Here is a 15984-nt window from a genome sequence, read left to right on the forward strand (position 1 = left end):
TTTATTCTTCTCAGAATGCAGTTGTTGAGATATTGAGTAGATACATACTTAAGTTTATAAAGCTGTTGTATTGTTTTTCAAAGTTATTGTACCATTTTACACTTCCACTAGCAATGTATAATATTTCCAATTATTATACTCGGTATCATCAATTTTTTTCAATTACAGTTGACATTCAATATTATATTAGTCTCAGGATGTGACTTGACTTTTCATTTTCTTATAGAAATCTTTGGAAGGTTACAAATTTGGATTTTGTTGTTATTGTTTGAATTTGAAGATATAGATTATCAACAAACAGGTACCATTTTCACTTTATAAATGAGGAAAATAACATTCATGATAGGTCATTTTCCAAAGTGTCTCAATAGAGTAAGTCTTGAAATGTATGTTATATGGTAACAATATGTTTAAATCATATTGAGGAACTCCCATATTGTTTTCCAAAGTGACTGCACCATTTTACAATTCCACCAGCAACATATAAGGGTTCCAATTTCTGCATATTTTCACCAACACCTGCTGTTGTCTGTCATTTTCATTTTGAGTGTGTGATGTGGCATCTAATCGTGGTTTTGATTTGTATATTGACATTTTTTATGTTTATTGGCATTTGCATATCTTTGGAGAATTTCTATTCAGATACTTTGCTTGTTTCAAATATGGGTTGTTTGCGTTTTTATTGTGAGTTGTAAGAGTTCTTTAATCATTCTGAATATAAGTCCCTCATCTTATGTGAAAATATTTGCAAGTATTTTCTCTCCCACTATGTACATTTTCATTTTCTTAATACTTTTCTTTAAAGCACAAAAGCTTTTTATTTTTATAAAGTCCAATTTAACAGTTTTTCTTTTGTTGCTGTGCTTTTGGAGTCATAGCAAGAAACCAATTCCTAACCTAAGGCCATGAAGATATACATCTAGGTTTTTGTCTGAGTTTTATGACTTTTTAAAGACTTTATTTATTTTTAGAGGGGAAGAGAGGGAGGAAGAGAGGGAGAGAAACATTGATGTGCAGGAGATATATCGACCAGTTGCCTCTCGTACTCCCCCCAGTGGGGACCTGGCCCTCAACCCAGGCATGTGCCCGACCAGGAATCAAACTGGAGACTTTTCAGTTCACAGGCTGGCACTCAATCCACTCAGCCATACCACCCAGGGCTATGATTTTTTTTTTTTTAACATAACCAAAGTGTGTTTATTGGTATGGTTCCCCACTCATCCTGGCTCGGGGTGCTTTTAGTGCTGCTTCCTTCTGAAGGAGCATCCTCTGTAAGCCTTGCTTTTTCTCTTGTGGGCTGACAGAGGACTGTGGAGCAGCCAACACACAAAACTACTGCCTGTGCAGGGCCAACGACAGTGGTGATTTTGTAGCACCCTGGGCATTTCACATCCACGAAGTAGGAACTGGGGCTCTGCACCAGGTGCTGCTTCTTGTGTTTCCTCTTCCCATCTTCTGGAGATGGATGAAGGAAGTCCTTGGGGAGAGGCATGTTGTCATGGGGAGGTCGTCATTGCTGTAAACATGAGTTTTATGATTTTAGCTCTCACATTTAGACTAGTCTTGAGTTCATCTTTGTATATGGTGTGACATAGGGGTTTGGCTTCTTTTTTTTTTCCCATGTAATATCCAATTGTCCCAACACCATTCATTGAACAAACTATTTTTCCCCATCAAATTTTCTTGGTGCCCTTGTTGAAAGTCAATTGACCATAAATGTAGTAAGTTATTCATGCCTTCCTGTGCTTCGGAATTTACATTTTATATCATTTTCTCCATCCTTACAAATTTCCCTTAGCATTTCTTATTATGACTTCATTATTTATAAAAGCAAAACAAATGAAAGGCCACAAAATATCCATAGATGAAAGAGTAGATGAATAAAATGTGTTATTTTCTTGCATTACAATATCATCTAACAGTGAAAATGAATCTACCATAGCTATATACAAAAACGCAGATAATTCATAGACATAGATTGTTAAGGACTCTGGCTTTTATTCTGTGTGTGATAATTGATTGCAGTGTTTTGAGCAGAGGAATAATATTATCTGACATATATTTTAACAGGATTCTTCTGGGTGCTTGCTACACTGAGGATAGATGGTGGGATGGGAGGGGGATGGGCGGGCATTGGCAGATCCACTCTGAGGCAATTGCAATAACTCAGGTAATATATGACAGTGTATGTTGAATCAAGACCGTGGTAGTGAGAACGATGAAATGTGTTAGAACTCTGGATGTATTTTGAAGGTACAAGTGACAAAATTTGAGGGATGGCAGTGAGGAGAGGAATGAAGTAGGTATTACATGAGAGGACAAGTAGTCAATTTTTAAATATATTTTAAAATAGTAACACAAACACATACACACAGACAATAATGTGGTGATAGCCAGAGAGAATGGGGGGTGGGGAAGGTGAAAGAGGGCAAAGGGGGATAAACGGGGATGGAAATAGACTTTACTGTGGGTAATGGGTGCACGATGCAGCATGTAGATGACGCTTTGTTGAGTTGTACCCTTGAAACCTATATGGCTTTGTTAACCAATGCCACTCCAATAAATTCGATTTTAAAATAAAATTAATTAATTAAATAGCACAGTTGATAGCAGGATATTGCAACAATTGTGATGTATAGTAAATGAAAGGAGTCAGTGAATTCAGTGTATTTAGTCTGAAGACTAAAAGCCCTATTATTGTCTGCACTTATCTTTTTTTTTAATTTATTGATTTTAAAGAAAGAGGAAGGAAGAGAGAGTGAGAGAGAAACATTGATTTGCTGTTCCACTTATTTATGCATTTGTTGGTTGAAAATTGTATGTGTTCTGACTGGAGATCAAACCCAACTTTGACATTTTGGACAACTCTCTAACCAACTGAGCTACCCAGCAAGGACTGTCTATACTATTGTATATGTGTGTTTGTATATGTTTAAAATATTTTATACTACACAAATAATGAGAATAAATAACTTTTAAAAATAACAATTATATCTATGAATTAAACTATTAATGGAAATATTTGGAGATTTTCAAAATTAGAATAATATTCAAGGAATGAAATACCAGAAAACATTGGTGAGAGTATCTCAAAGATAAAGATTAAATGTACTTTAAAACTTTTCCATAAAATTTTGTTTTATAAAATTTATGTGTGAATAATAGTGGATTATCTGCTTTAAATAATTTTAAAAAATTTAAGTATATTTTATTGATTATGGTATTACAGTTGTCCCAGATTTTCCCCTTTTGCCCCCCTTCACTTGACACCCCCATTCCCTCCAGCAATCTCCCACCTTAGTTCATGACCATGGGTCATGCATATGAGTTTTTTGGCTTCTCCATTTCCTATACTATTCTTAATACCTCCCTGTATATTTTGTACCTGCCAATTATGCTTCTTAATCCCTGCACTTTCCCCCCATTCTCCCCTTTCTCCCCCACAGCTGATAATCCTACAAATGATCTCCATATCTATGATTCTGTGCCTGTTCTAGTTTCTTTACCTAGTTTGTTTTTGTTCTTTAGATTCAGTTGTTGATATTGTGAGTTTGTTGTCATTTTAATGTTAATAACTTTGATCTTCTTTTTCTTAAATAAGTCCCTTTAACAGTTCATGTAAAAATAGCTTGGTGATGATGAATTCCTTTAGCTTTACCTTGTCTGGGAAGTGCTTTATCTGCCCTTCCATTCAAAATGATAACTTTGCTGGATAGAGTAATCTTGGTTGCAGATCCTCACTTTTCATCAATTTGAATACTCCTTGCCAGGCCCTTCTTGCCTGCAAAGTTTCTTTTGAGAAATCAGCTGATAGTCTATGGGAACTCCTTTGTAAATTACTCTCTGCTTTTCTCTTGCTGCTTTTAAGGTTCTCTCTTTATCTTTAATCTTTGGCATTTTAATTATGAGGTGTCTCAGTGTGGTCCTTTTTGGGTCGAACTTGTTTGAGACTCTCTGAGCTTCCCAGACTTGTGTGTCTATTTCCTTCGCCAGACTGGGGAAGTTTTTTTTCATTATTTTTTCAAATAAGTTTTCAATTTCTTGCTCTTCCTCTTCTCCTTCTGACATCCCTATGATTCAGATGTTGGCACTTTTGAAGATGCCCCAGGGTCTTCTTATACTCTCCTCATTTTTTTTGAGTTCTTGTTTCTTCTTTCTGTTTTGGTTGAATGTTTATTTCTTCCTTATGTTCAAATCATTGATTTGAGTTCCAGTTTCCTTCCCTTCACCATTGATCCCTTGTGGATTTTTCTTTATTTCATTTAGTGTAACCTTCATTTCTTCCCTTATGTTTTTTCCATATTCAGTGAGTTACCTGAGCAATCTGATCACCAGTGTTTTGAACTCTGAATCTGATAGGTTGGCTATCTCTGTTTCATTTAGTTCTTCTTCTGGGGTTTTGTTCTGTTCTTTCATTTGGGCCATATTTCTTTGTCTCCTCAATTTGGCGGCCTCCCTGTGCTTGTTTCTGTGTATTTGATAGAGCTGCTTTGACTTCCTGTCTTAGCACAATTGTTAAGTGGTATGGGGCGGAGCCTTAGGTATTCTCTAGGATGGGAGAAGCATTGTGGCTCTGTGGGTGGGGGGACAGGGTTGGATAGGAGACAATGCCAGTGCCTGGCTTCTGGAGGTTTGCCTAGCACTCACCTCATTTCCAGTCACTTCCTCAACTTCCTGTATGCAATTAGCTGTTGTCCTGTGGTGATTCCCATAGTGGGTGGGTCTGCATACATTCTGGGTGAGCCCTTTAATTGGGCTCTCCAGATAAACTGGCAGTTTAATCACTCCCCCAACCCCCACTGATTTTTACAGCCAGAAGTTATGAGGCTTTATCTTCTTGGCACTGGAACCCTGGGCCATGTGGTCTGGCCTTTGGCTGGGATGGTTCACTCCCAAGGTATCCCTCCTGATTTTTATCCACCACACATGAATGTGGGACTGCCTGTTCTGCCTCTGCCACTGTCACCACCTTTCTACACCACACTGTGTCCTCTCCACCCTGAATCCACATCTCCATCCCTCCTACTCATCTGGATGAATATGGCCCCTTTAAACACTTGGTTGTTGGATATCTATACAGTTTGATTTTCTGGCAGTTCAGGGTATTTTTGGTTTCGAGGTTTGTTGTAATTCTTGTGGTTGTGCGAGGAGATGAAATGTGTCTACCTACACCTTCGTCTTCCTGGATAGTGTACAGCATACACGTATGTGTACATATTTGCTTTACAGGTGGCATGAGCCAGACTCGTTACTGAAGAGTCTGAGATACCCTGCTTTAAATAATTTTTTATTGGTGCATGTTCAGTACCTAGAAAAAGGACACATAATATATACCCAGTAGACATTTCTTGAATGAATGAACAAAGTGATCCTTATTTATTCTTCAGGTCCAATTCTTTACTTTACTTATTATTTAAACTCCACAAGTGCTATGTTTAATGCTGTTCTTCTGTATGATAAGAATTAAGAGACAGCTCTGGTTGGTGTAGTTCAGTGGATTGAGTGCCAACCTGTGAAAAAAAAGGTTGCCAGTTCAATCCCTAGTCAAGGCATGTGCCTGGGTTGCAGGCCAGGTTCCCAGTAGAGGATGCATGAGAGGCAACCACACATTGATGTTTCTCTCCCCCTCTTTTTCCTTCCCTTCCCCTTTCTCTAAAAATAAATAAATAAAATCTTTTTTAAAAAAAATAATTGAGACAGCAATATACTTGTGTCATTATTATCAGAGTAAATTTCAGTTATTACTAAATCAATCTAAAGAATTTTAAACAAAGAAAATTCAGAGATAAATTTTCTAAAAGAGATATTTTATGTTAGATACTTATTTATTTATTTATTTATTTATTTATTTATTTATTTTAGAGAGAGGGAGAGAAACAGCAATGTGTGGTTGCCTCTCACGTGTGCCCTCCTGGGGACCTGGCCCGCAACCCAGGCACGTACCCTGACTGGGAATTGAACCAGCTACTCCTTGGTTCACAGGCCAGCACTGAATCCACTGAGCTACACCAGCCAGGGCTAAAAGAGATATTTTTAATCTGTGAAATATGACCGAGTTAAATTAAGTAATTCAGAAGAGATCCTCAAGTGCTCTTTGTTGTAAGTATCTTGGAATGCCTCTACTTATAAGGGATTACAAAAAATAAGACTACCTTTGAGATAGATGATAAAGCAGCTTATATTTGTAGGACAGGATTCTATGTTGGTACATTTATCATTCTTACTTGGTGATAGCAAAGCTAACTCGATTAACACAGTGTTTATTCAAGTGTAGTTAGCACACCACTGGGAGTTCACATGGTTATTTTAGTTGATGGCACACAGACACACCTTTTTCAAACAATCTGCAGTTTCATGGATATTAATACTTAGGACTAGGTTAAGTAGGTATAACAATAAAAAAAGAATATGAGTCAACTTAAAATTATTTTTAAAACAATAGCCCAGTTGGTAGATAATATTGCAAAAATTGTAAAAAATATTGTGAAGATAGTAAGTGAAAAACCGAAGTTTTAGAAACATTAGGTTAAAGGAATAAGGGAGGATACAACATACATTGTATGCCATTAATAAGTTGTTCATTTGATGAGGAGTTGTTCATTGGATAGGAAATTGTGACCCTGGCCAGATAGGACAGATACTACTTCTAAATGATCCATGGACAATTATGATCATTTATTTCAGACCCATTCTTTGACAGTTCCAGAGTACTTTTGTTTCCTTGGCCAAAACTTAAGACTTTGGTTCCTGATTATTTCCATGCCCATAAGGCACAGGTCATCACCCCTAACCCCACTCCTCTTCTAATCTCATCTCACAAGACCCTAGGTCAATTCAAAGTTTCAGGCCCAGTGTTGGCCTACAAAGGGATTTTGGGAATCTCAAGGCTGCTTGACTCTGCCTTTTTAAAAGAGTTTCTAGCCCTGACTAGTGTGGCTCAGTTGTCTGGGCATTGCCCTGCAAAGCAAAAGGTTGTCCCAGGCCACAGGGTCTACAAGAAGCAACTAATAAATGTTTCTCTCAAATGTCAGTGTTTCTTTTCCTCTCTTTTTCCCTCCCTTCCCCTCTCTCTAAGAATGAATAAATAAAATATTTTAAAAATAAATAAGAGAGTTTCTGCATCTTGCTAGGATTTACTGTTTCTCAGGTCTTGGTCTATAATAAAACACTTATTTTTTGTTTTTTGTTTTCTTCCTAAAACTATTGAACAGCAGATAGTGTAATGAGAAGAGCACCTGTACCCTGGGTTGTCTTTCTCTTTTTCTTTCACAAGCACATGTATGACACTAACCTTTTTGGATCTCAGTTTTATAATCAGTCACTTAGAAACAAATAATATTTAATTCACACAGATGTTAAGTTTTAAATTGTGTGTTTTCTACTGTCTGAGTGGAGGGAATCTGGCTAAGGTGCTTTTTGGGTGATTATTGTAGAAGGTAGTGTAGCAGAGTAGCTAAGAACATAGAGGGCTGCACTGCCTGATACAGTAGCCACAATGGGGATATTGAGCACTAAAAATGAAGCTACAGTTGAGTACAATTGAAGTACAAATAGAGATATCCTTTCAATTATAATCAACATCATAAACCAGTGTAATTTACCATATTAACAGACTGAAAAACAAAAACTGTGTGATAACATCTCAATATGTGCAAAATTTTAAAAATATACTCCAACTATTTCAGATTTAAGCTCAACTCTCAGCAAATTAGGAATAAAAGAGAACTTAACCAGATAAAAGAGAACTTTCTTAGCCACATAAAATATACACCTAATATAATACTTAATGATGAGTGATTGAAAGTATTTCCCTAAGTACAGGAACAAGGCAAAGATATCCACTATCACCAATATTTTCAACACTGTACTGGAGGTTCTAGCCAATGCAATAAAGCAAGAAAAAAAACCCCTACAAATCAATGTTGTTTATTACTTGTTGTTATACTTTCTCCAGCATATGTCAAAGTATTTGTTTATTTCAAACACATACTTCCCATTGACTTCTAGAAGTAGAGAATGTTAGAATGCAATACTTATTTTTAAAAGAATCTTAATGACTATTGAAGTCATTGAAACATTATACATTATTTTCAAACTAACTAGAAATAGAGTTTTTTGAAAATTTCAATATTTAAGAAAACATTTTCACTGGAACCATGTTCATATTTTTATTACTTTATTCTTGTAGCCCACAATGATTACCATTATTTTGATTTGTAATAGACTGTCAATAGCAGAGATGTATAGATAAATATCCCAAATAAGCATAACAAGTTAAAAAGTAAAGCTATCAAATTATGATTTTCAAATTAATCAGGTATCAAAACACAAGTATCACAGGAAGAGGGTTAGATCTGATGAATTCACCATCTTTGTTTTATAGTGTGTAACTATTGTCATAGAAGAGAAATGGCCAGAACAAAGTCATAATTATTCATAAGTTCAAGCTTAGCAACTTACTTAAAATGTACCAAAAAATATTATTGGTTAGTAATAATGCATACATTGACTTCTAACTGAATAAAAGGAGAGGGGGCTGTCCAGGAAAAGTAAAGGGAATAAAACCCATTGCTGTTTGAATTCAGGGTGTTAAAAATAAATAAAATCCTAAATAGCATTCCATAGATAATGTCTCTAATGGTAACTTCCTCCCCATATTGAGGGAGAAGAAAAAATAATACAAAAAATAAGCTCAGTTATTTCATATATAGGTTTAAAAAATTAACAGCTCAACAGTTATGAAGTTCTAAGATACACATGGCATAAAATCCTGATGAGCAGTCGAGTGTTCTGTTTCATTTGGGTAAAAGTAAATAAGTTTAGGCAATGCAGATATTTTAAAAACTAAAGATAAATGATGTTTTATGGTTTTGTTCCATTTGTAAAAATTCATTGAACAGTGTATTTATTATATATGAACTCTTCTGTGTACATGTTTGATTCAGAAAGAACTTCAAGAAAACATTGTTTCTGAATCAATCATATATACCACTCTTCTTTAATATTAAAATATTTATTACAATATCCACATATCTGCTCTGCTCTACCAAATACTAACGGAGGTAGAATACACGGAGTTCAAATCTTCCCTTACTTTTCTTTCTGAAATAGATAACGTATGTGAAGATGGACATGTTACAGACTAAGACACTCAATGAGCTGTCCACTGATTGACACAAGTACTATCTGTCTTTGTATAGGATAAAACCACAGTTAAGTTCTAGCACCTTTTCTTTATATCATCTGGGGTTAGGGGTGATGACCTCTATCTTATGGGCAGGGAAATAATCAGGAACCAAAGTCTTAACTTTTGGCCAAGAAAGCAAAAGTAGTCTGAAACTGTCAAATCCAAGGGGGCAGAATGAAAGAATGGGTCTGAAATAAATGATCATCAAAACACTTATTTTTGGGGTTTTGTTTTCTTCCTAAAACTATTGAATAGCAGATTATGTAATGAAAAGAGTACCTTCAGTTAGACCACTTCAGCAAAATGGCTTATGACATGGGTACAAGATTGCTGCCCCAAAGCAAGAGCACAGGACAAAGCGGGTAGCCTTTCACAGGGGTCCTGCCACTGCCAGGGAGACATTCAAGCCTACATTCGCTGAGCTACTTCACTGAGATGTGTAAAATGTAACGTTGGATCAAAAGTATAAAAAAACTAAAATTGACAGGAAAAGAATTTAAAATACGAACAGTCTTAAATACATGAGAAAAAAACAATTCAAGTGTTAACACTCTTCCCATCATGAAGAGAGATAAGAATATAAATGAAAGCACTGTGGAGACAGCTGTTTAGACAGGTAGACAGTCAAAGTAAGACAGGTCTGATAACAGGGAGTGAGGTTTAGGTCTTTTGAACTTTGGGGTTATCTTTAATCATAAGAATAGAGCAGAGTAACCCAAATCCTGGAAGAACAGAGCAAATCCAGGCTAGCAGCTAAAGTAACACTTGAGTTACTGAATTAAAGTTCCTTCAGTTCTTCATAACGAAGGACAAGACTGGTCCATGGTCCTGGAATGAGACTACATTTCCCAGTGGGAGTGAATTAGCTCTAGCCAAGTGAAGAAGTTAAAATCAAGTGGGAAGAATCTACACTTATCTTTATGGTATGTTTAGGGAGTTTCCAGCTCTACAAACAGTTTTTTCAGTTTCCTGTTTAATAATTTAAATAGATGTGCAATGAAGTCTAGAAGCTTTATGCACCCCAGTGAAGTAGCTCAGCAAATGTAGCCCTGAATGCCTCCCTGGCAGTGGCAGGACCCCTGTGAAAAGCTTTCACCCTTTGTTGTGTGCTCTTGCTTTGGGGCAGCAATCTTGTACCCACGTAATAAGCCATTTTGCTGAAGCGATCTAAGTCCTTTTGATGATCATTTATTTCAGACCCATTTTTTTATTCCACCTTTGGATTTGACAGTTCCAGAGTACTTTTGTTTCCTTGGCCAAAACTTAAGACTTTGGTTCCTGATTATTTACATGCCCATAAGGCACAGGTCATCACCCCTAACCCCACTCCTCTTCTAATCTCATCTCACAAAACCCTAAGCCAGTTCAAAGTTCCAGGCCCAGTGTTGGCCGATGAAGGGATTTTGGGAATCTCAAGGCTGCTTGACTCTGCCTTTTTAAAAGAGTTTCTGCATCTTGCTAGGTTATTTACTGTCTTCTCTTTATAATTCTTCTGTCAGTTTTTCTCTGTGTATTTTTTGAAGCTGTGTCAAATAATGTGGCTAAGATAATACAGCTAGTAAGTTATAAAGCTGAGATTAACTAATGTCTGACTGTAAAGTATTAAAATACAGTACTTTATAGTATTCATCTAAGAATATTGACTTTGTTATGTTATTTAAATAAAATAATGTGAAAAATTATAGAACTTTTAAAAACAAAACTGATATCAAAAATTCTAACTTCATTCATTTGAATCATTTTTACGGTAGGGAGAAACTGGCAAATGAAAGATCAGTTATGGAGAATTTCTCCAAACTTTTTCTATCTCCTCAGTCTTCTGCAGCTGGAAAGTAATTTTGATTAAAGTCTAAAGTTGCTTTCTCATTTCTTTTCATTTAAACTGAAACTTCACAATGGGAGGTAAAGAATTCTTAAACTGGGAGACAGTTAAAGAGACATATAGAGAGCTGTTTCTTGTCCAGGAGCTTAACTTTTTCCTTAGAACAGTTTAATGGGGCACATGGTGTCAGCAAGTAACAAGAATTGTCACTAATGCCCTGGCCGGGTAGCTTAGTGGGTTAGAACATCCTCCCAATATGCCAAGGTTGTGGGTCAGTTCCCAGTCAGGGCACATACAATAGGCAACCAATGAATGCATAAATAAGTTGAACAATAAATTGATGTTTCTCTCTCTCTCAAAAAAAAAATCAATAAATGAAAAAATTTTTAAATGTAAAAAAAGGATTTGTTCCTTCCTTTCTTCCTTCCTTCCCCTTTAACCCCTTCTTCTGGAAAGCATTAATTGCCTTGTGACTCTGTTCTCTCTGTGTAACATATGTGTCGTATCCTACTGTATTTACATGTGCTCTATTTCAATATAACTTCAAGGTAGGGAAACATTCAAGAGCTCAAAAAGAATATACTGGTGGGATTTTTGTTTCTATATTGTTAATAAACACAACAAGGAAAGAGAAACAAAGAAAAATTACCTTTGTAATTCCTAGACTAGAGAAGTATTTCATGTTATAATTTTTAAACTGAAATATGATTATACTTTATGTTTTAAGGATTTGGGTCAAAAAGGGTTAAAAATGTGAAAAAGGAAAAGAATATTGCAGAGGTGTTCTGACTACCTTCCATCCTCAGGGAAAATAAAACCCTCCAAAACTGGTTCTGGGTAGGAAACAAGACACAGACCATGAAGAGTTAAGAAACTTGTCAAAAGAACCTCTTGCTCCCAAATGAACAGGATAACAGAAAAATGAGAAGTTGGTTGTTAGACTGAGCTTTGAAAGGTTTCATTCCTCAGTGGGCTTCGGATGCTTCTAGATCTTGTAGCGAAATCTTAAATTCTCAACAGATTCCTTCCTGATTTCCCTTTGAAGGAAGTTATCTTGAGATGAGATGGGAATGGGTCAATTGGTGATATCTTCTGTCAGAGGAAAAAAAATATGCCATTCCAAGACTAAAGAATTTAAACTTATTATACAAATGCAAGACTATGTTTATTTTTCAAGTGCAACAGTGACATCCAGTGGACAAAGTGCTTCAGCAATTTACCAACCAGATGAACTGAACATTTTCTATTTGTCATTGACAAAAAAATATTCTTTTAAAGATTTGTCCCTTAATAAGTGTTTTCCCCTAAATAAAAGTCAGTGGTGTCTTCCACACTTATCCTAATAAGGCTCTCAGTGACTTGTGTGACCAGGATCTTGGGTCCCACAGAGAGCTGTTCAGCAGGATATTAGTTAATATCCGGTGTCCACAGAACTCACCTGGGCAAGGGAACAAGGCCTGTTCCTAGCCTCCTTTCTTCCCTCCATTAGAACCCTAATGAGGTATTCTGATAGCAGCTACACTTTGGAGGAAGCTCTGACCATACCTCTCAAAATTACTTGGAGATAATAGTGAAATATCTCTTAGAGTCCAGGGTTGGATTCTGGTTAGAGTTCAGAATGTGAGAAGAGGGTTAAAGTAAAATTTCCAGGTAAGATGTATGCACCAGGAAGAGGGGTTCTTAATTCCATATTGTAATATACTAACCTAAAGTAAATATAACTAAGTAAATGTCATCCCTAAATTCTAAACTATTCTTTGTTCTCTTTCAAGTTTAATCTCATTGAGAAGTCCTAGAGAATTGTCCTGCCCTTCTCTAAAAAACAAGGCTATTTCTTTTTTTAAGTATATTTTATTGATTATGCTATTACAGTTGTCCCATTCTTTTTCTCCCCTTTATCCCCCTCTGCCGAGTACCCTCATTTCCTCCAGCATTCCCTCCCTTAGTTCAGGTCCATGGGTCCTACATGTAAGTTCTTTGGCTTCTCCATTTCCTGTACTATTCTTAACCTCTCCCTGTCTGTTTTGTACCTACCAATTATGATTTTTATTCTCTGGAATTTTTCTCCCATCTTCCCCCTTCCCCCTTCCAGTTGATAACCCTTCATGTGATCTCCATTTCTGTGGTTTTTGTTCCTGTTCTAACTGTTTGCTTAGTTTGATTTTGTTTTTCTTTTTCTTTTCTTTTCTTTTTTTTAGGTTCAGTTGTTGATGGTTGTGAGAGTTTGTTGTCATTTTACAGTTCATAGTTTTGATCTTCTTCTTTTTCTTAGATAAGTCCCTTTAACATTTCATATAATAAGGGCTTGGTGATGATGAACTCCTTTAACTTGACCTTATCTGGGAAGCACTTTATCTGCCCTTCCATTCTAAATGATAGCTTTGCTGCATAGAGTAATCTCGGATGTAGGTCCTTGGCTTTCACACTTTGAACACTTCTTTCCATCCCCTTCTTGACTGTAAGTTTTCTTTTGAGAAATCAGCTGATAGTCTTATGGGAACTCCTTTGTTGGTAACTCGCTGCTTTCTCTTGCTGTTTTCTCTTGCTGTTTTTAAAATTATCTCCTTATCTTTAATTTTGGCAATTTAATTATGATGTGTTTTGGTGTGTTCCTCTTTAGGTCCAACTTGTTTGGGACTCTCTGAGCTTCCTGCACTTGTATGTCTATTTCCTTGGCCAAATTGGAGAAGTTTCCCTTCATTATTTTTTCAAATAATTTTCCAATTTCTTGCTCTTCCTCTTCTCCTTCTGGTACCCCTATGATTCAGATATTGGAGTGTTTAAAGTTGTCCCAGAGATTCCTAAGCCTCTCCTCATTTGTTTGAATTGTTTCTTCATTCTGTTCCTGTTGAATGTTTATTTCTCCCTTTTGTTGCAAATTGTTGATTTGAGTCCTGGTTTCCTTCCCTTCACTGTTGGTTCCCTGTATATTTTTCTTTATTTCACTTTGTATAGCCTTCACTTCTTCCTTTATTTTGCATCTGTACTCAATAATTTCTGTGAGCATCCTGATTACCAGTGTTTTGAACTCTGCATCTGATTGGTTGGCTATCCCTTCGTCGCTTAGTTGTTTTTCTGGAATTTTGATCTGTTCTTTCATTTGGGCCATATTTCTTTGTCTCGGTGCACCTGTTACATTGTAAGGGGCAGAGCCTTTGGTATTTGTCAGGGCAGGGGACAACCCACTTCTCTGTGCAGTGTTGTGGCACTGTTTGCTGGGGAGGGGTCAGAGAGGGAATGATGGTGTTTACTCGGCTCTTACCCTGGTTTCAAGAGATTCGCAGTAAAAACATAACTAGCTCTAATGCATAAAAGGATGTCTGATCCTGATGATTAAAGAAAGCTCCTCGTACTAAGATTTCATGTACATTAACTAATCCCATATCTAATACACACAGTCCTGATGAGCAGACATTATGGAATCTATTTTTATAAGTAAGAAAAATGAGGCTCAAAATAAGTTACGTAGCTTAAGTAGCAGTATCAGAGATCAAATCTCAGTTATTTCAATTCTAAAGCCCATTATCTTTTCAGTATATATAATACTGCTTCCTGCCATACAACTGGAAGAGAAAGAAAATGAAAGCTATTCTTCATTAGGTTATAGAAGACTGATTAAGTACTTTTACTATTATTCTAAAACCAAAAAAATAATATATTCCTCCCTGTGTTGTACATCAAAAATTGGCATATTGTTTATTTTTCAACTTTAGGAGAGATTCCAAATGATGCTGCTTCATTAAAATGTTAAAAACATCATCAAATTTTGGTTTACATTAGCAGAGAGGTGAGAGGATGGCTAGTGGAACCAATTGCTTACATTTGAATCCTGGCTTGCCTATTTAATTGCCTCAAGTTACTTACTTAACTTTCCTGGTTCTCAGTTTTCTCATTTAGGAATAGGGTAATAATGTCTATTTCATAGGTTGTTGTGAGGATCGAGTATATTGCTTAAGAGAGTGCCTGGCACATAGTAAGAACTCAATAATAGTAAGAACTCAATAATACCATTATTGTTGATATTATATCTGTTAATACATGAAAAACAGAAAAGTTCTTGAATTTCTTTATTTTTTAAACAACTTTATTGAGTTATAGTTTACATAACACAAAATCCATCCATTTTAACAGTTTTTAGTAAACATACTGAATTGTGCAATACTCACCACAATTCAGGTTTAGAATATTTCCATCACCCTAAAAAGTTCCCCTGTGGCCATTTAAAAACAAAAATTTACTCTGACTTTTCTGAATTTTTAAGGAAAAAATTTAGGTTCTTGATTTTGAGATTCGTCTTCTTTCTAATATGGGCATATAAATGCATAAATTGCCCTGGCTGGTGTGGCTCAGTGGATTGAGTGCCAACCTGAGAACCAAAGAGTTGCCAATTTGATTCCCAGCCAGAGCACATGCCTGGGTTGCAGGCCAGGTCCCCAGTAGGGGGCGCACATTAGGCAACCACACACTGATGTTTCTCTCCCTCTCTTTCTCCCTCCCCCTCTGCCTAAAAAATAAAAAAAATATTTTTTAAATGCGTACAATTTCCTCTGCTTTAACTGTACTCCATAAATTGTTGGCATTTTCCTTCAGCTCAAAATACATTCTAATTTCCCTAGTAATTTCCTCTTTGACCTATGGGTTATTTACAAATGTTCATTTAATTTTCAAATATTGTGAATTTTCTAAATTTCCTGCTATTATTGATTTCTGATTTAATTTCAATGAGCTTAGAGAACATATGCTGTATAATTTTAATCCTTATATATGTATTGAGGCATATTTTATGTCCTAGTGTATGTTCTGTCTTGAAGAATGTTCCACATGTACTTGAGAAAAAATGTGTATTCTACTTTAGTTTGGTGGAAATATATAGATTTCACTTAGGTCAAGTTGGTTGATAGTATTCAAGATTTCTATAACCTTGCTGATTTTCTGTCTAGTTAGTATTTTAGTTTTTGAGAGTAGGAAATTAAAG

The 15984-nt window shown here is 36.0% G+C and overlaps 1 pseudogene; it reads right to left on the reverse strand.

Annotated features, from left to right (window-relative positions):
• Nucleotides 1-1238: 1238 nt before the first annotated feature.
• Nucleotides 1239-1524, reverse strand: LOC129065760 (40S ribosomal protein S27-like; annotated as a pseudogene).
• Between the last annotated feature and the right edge of the window lie 14460 nt (nucleotides 1525-15984).

The sequence above is a fragment of the Pteronotus mesoamericanus genome, unplaced genomic scaffold (genome assembly GCF_021234165.1).
Source record: "Pteronotus mesoamericanus isolate MK-2021 breed Mesoamerican mustached bat unplaced genomic scaffold, CSHL_Meso_final contig_182, whole genome shotgun sequence".
In the NCBI taxonomy this organism is placed as follows: domain Eukaryota; kingdom Metazoa; phylum Chordata; class Mammalia; order Chiroptera; family Mormoopidae; genus Pteronotus; species Pteronotus mesoamericanus.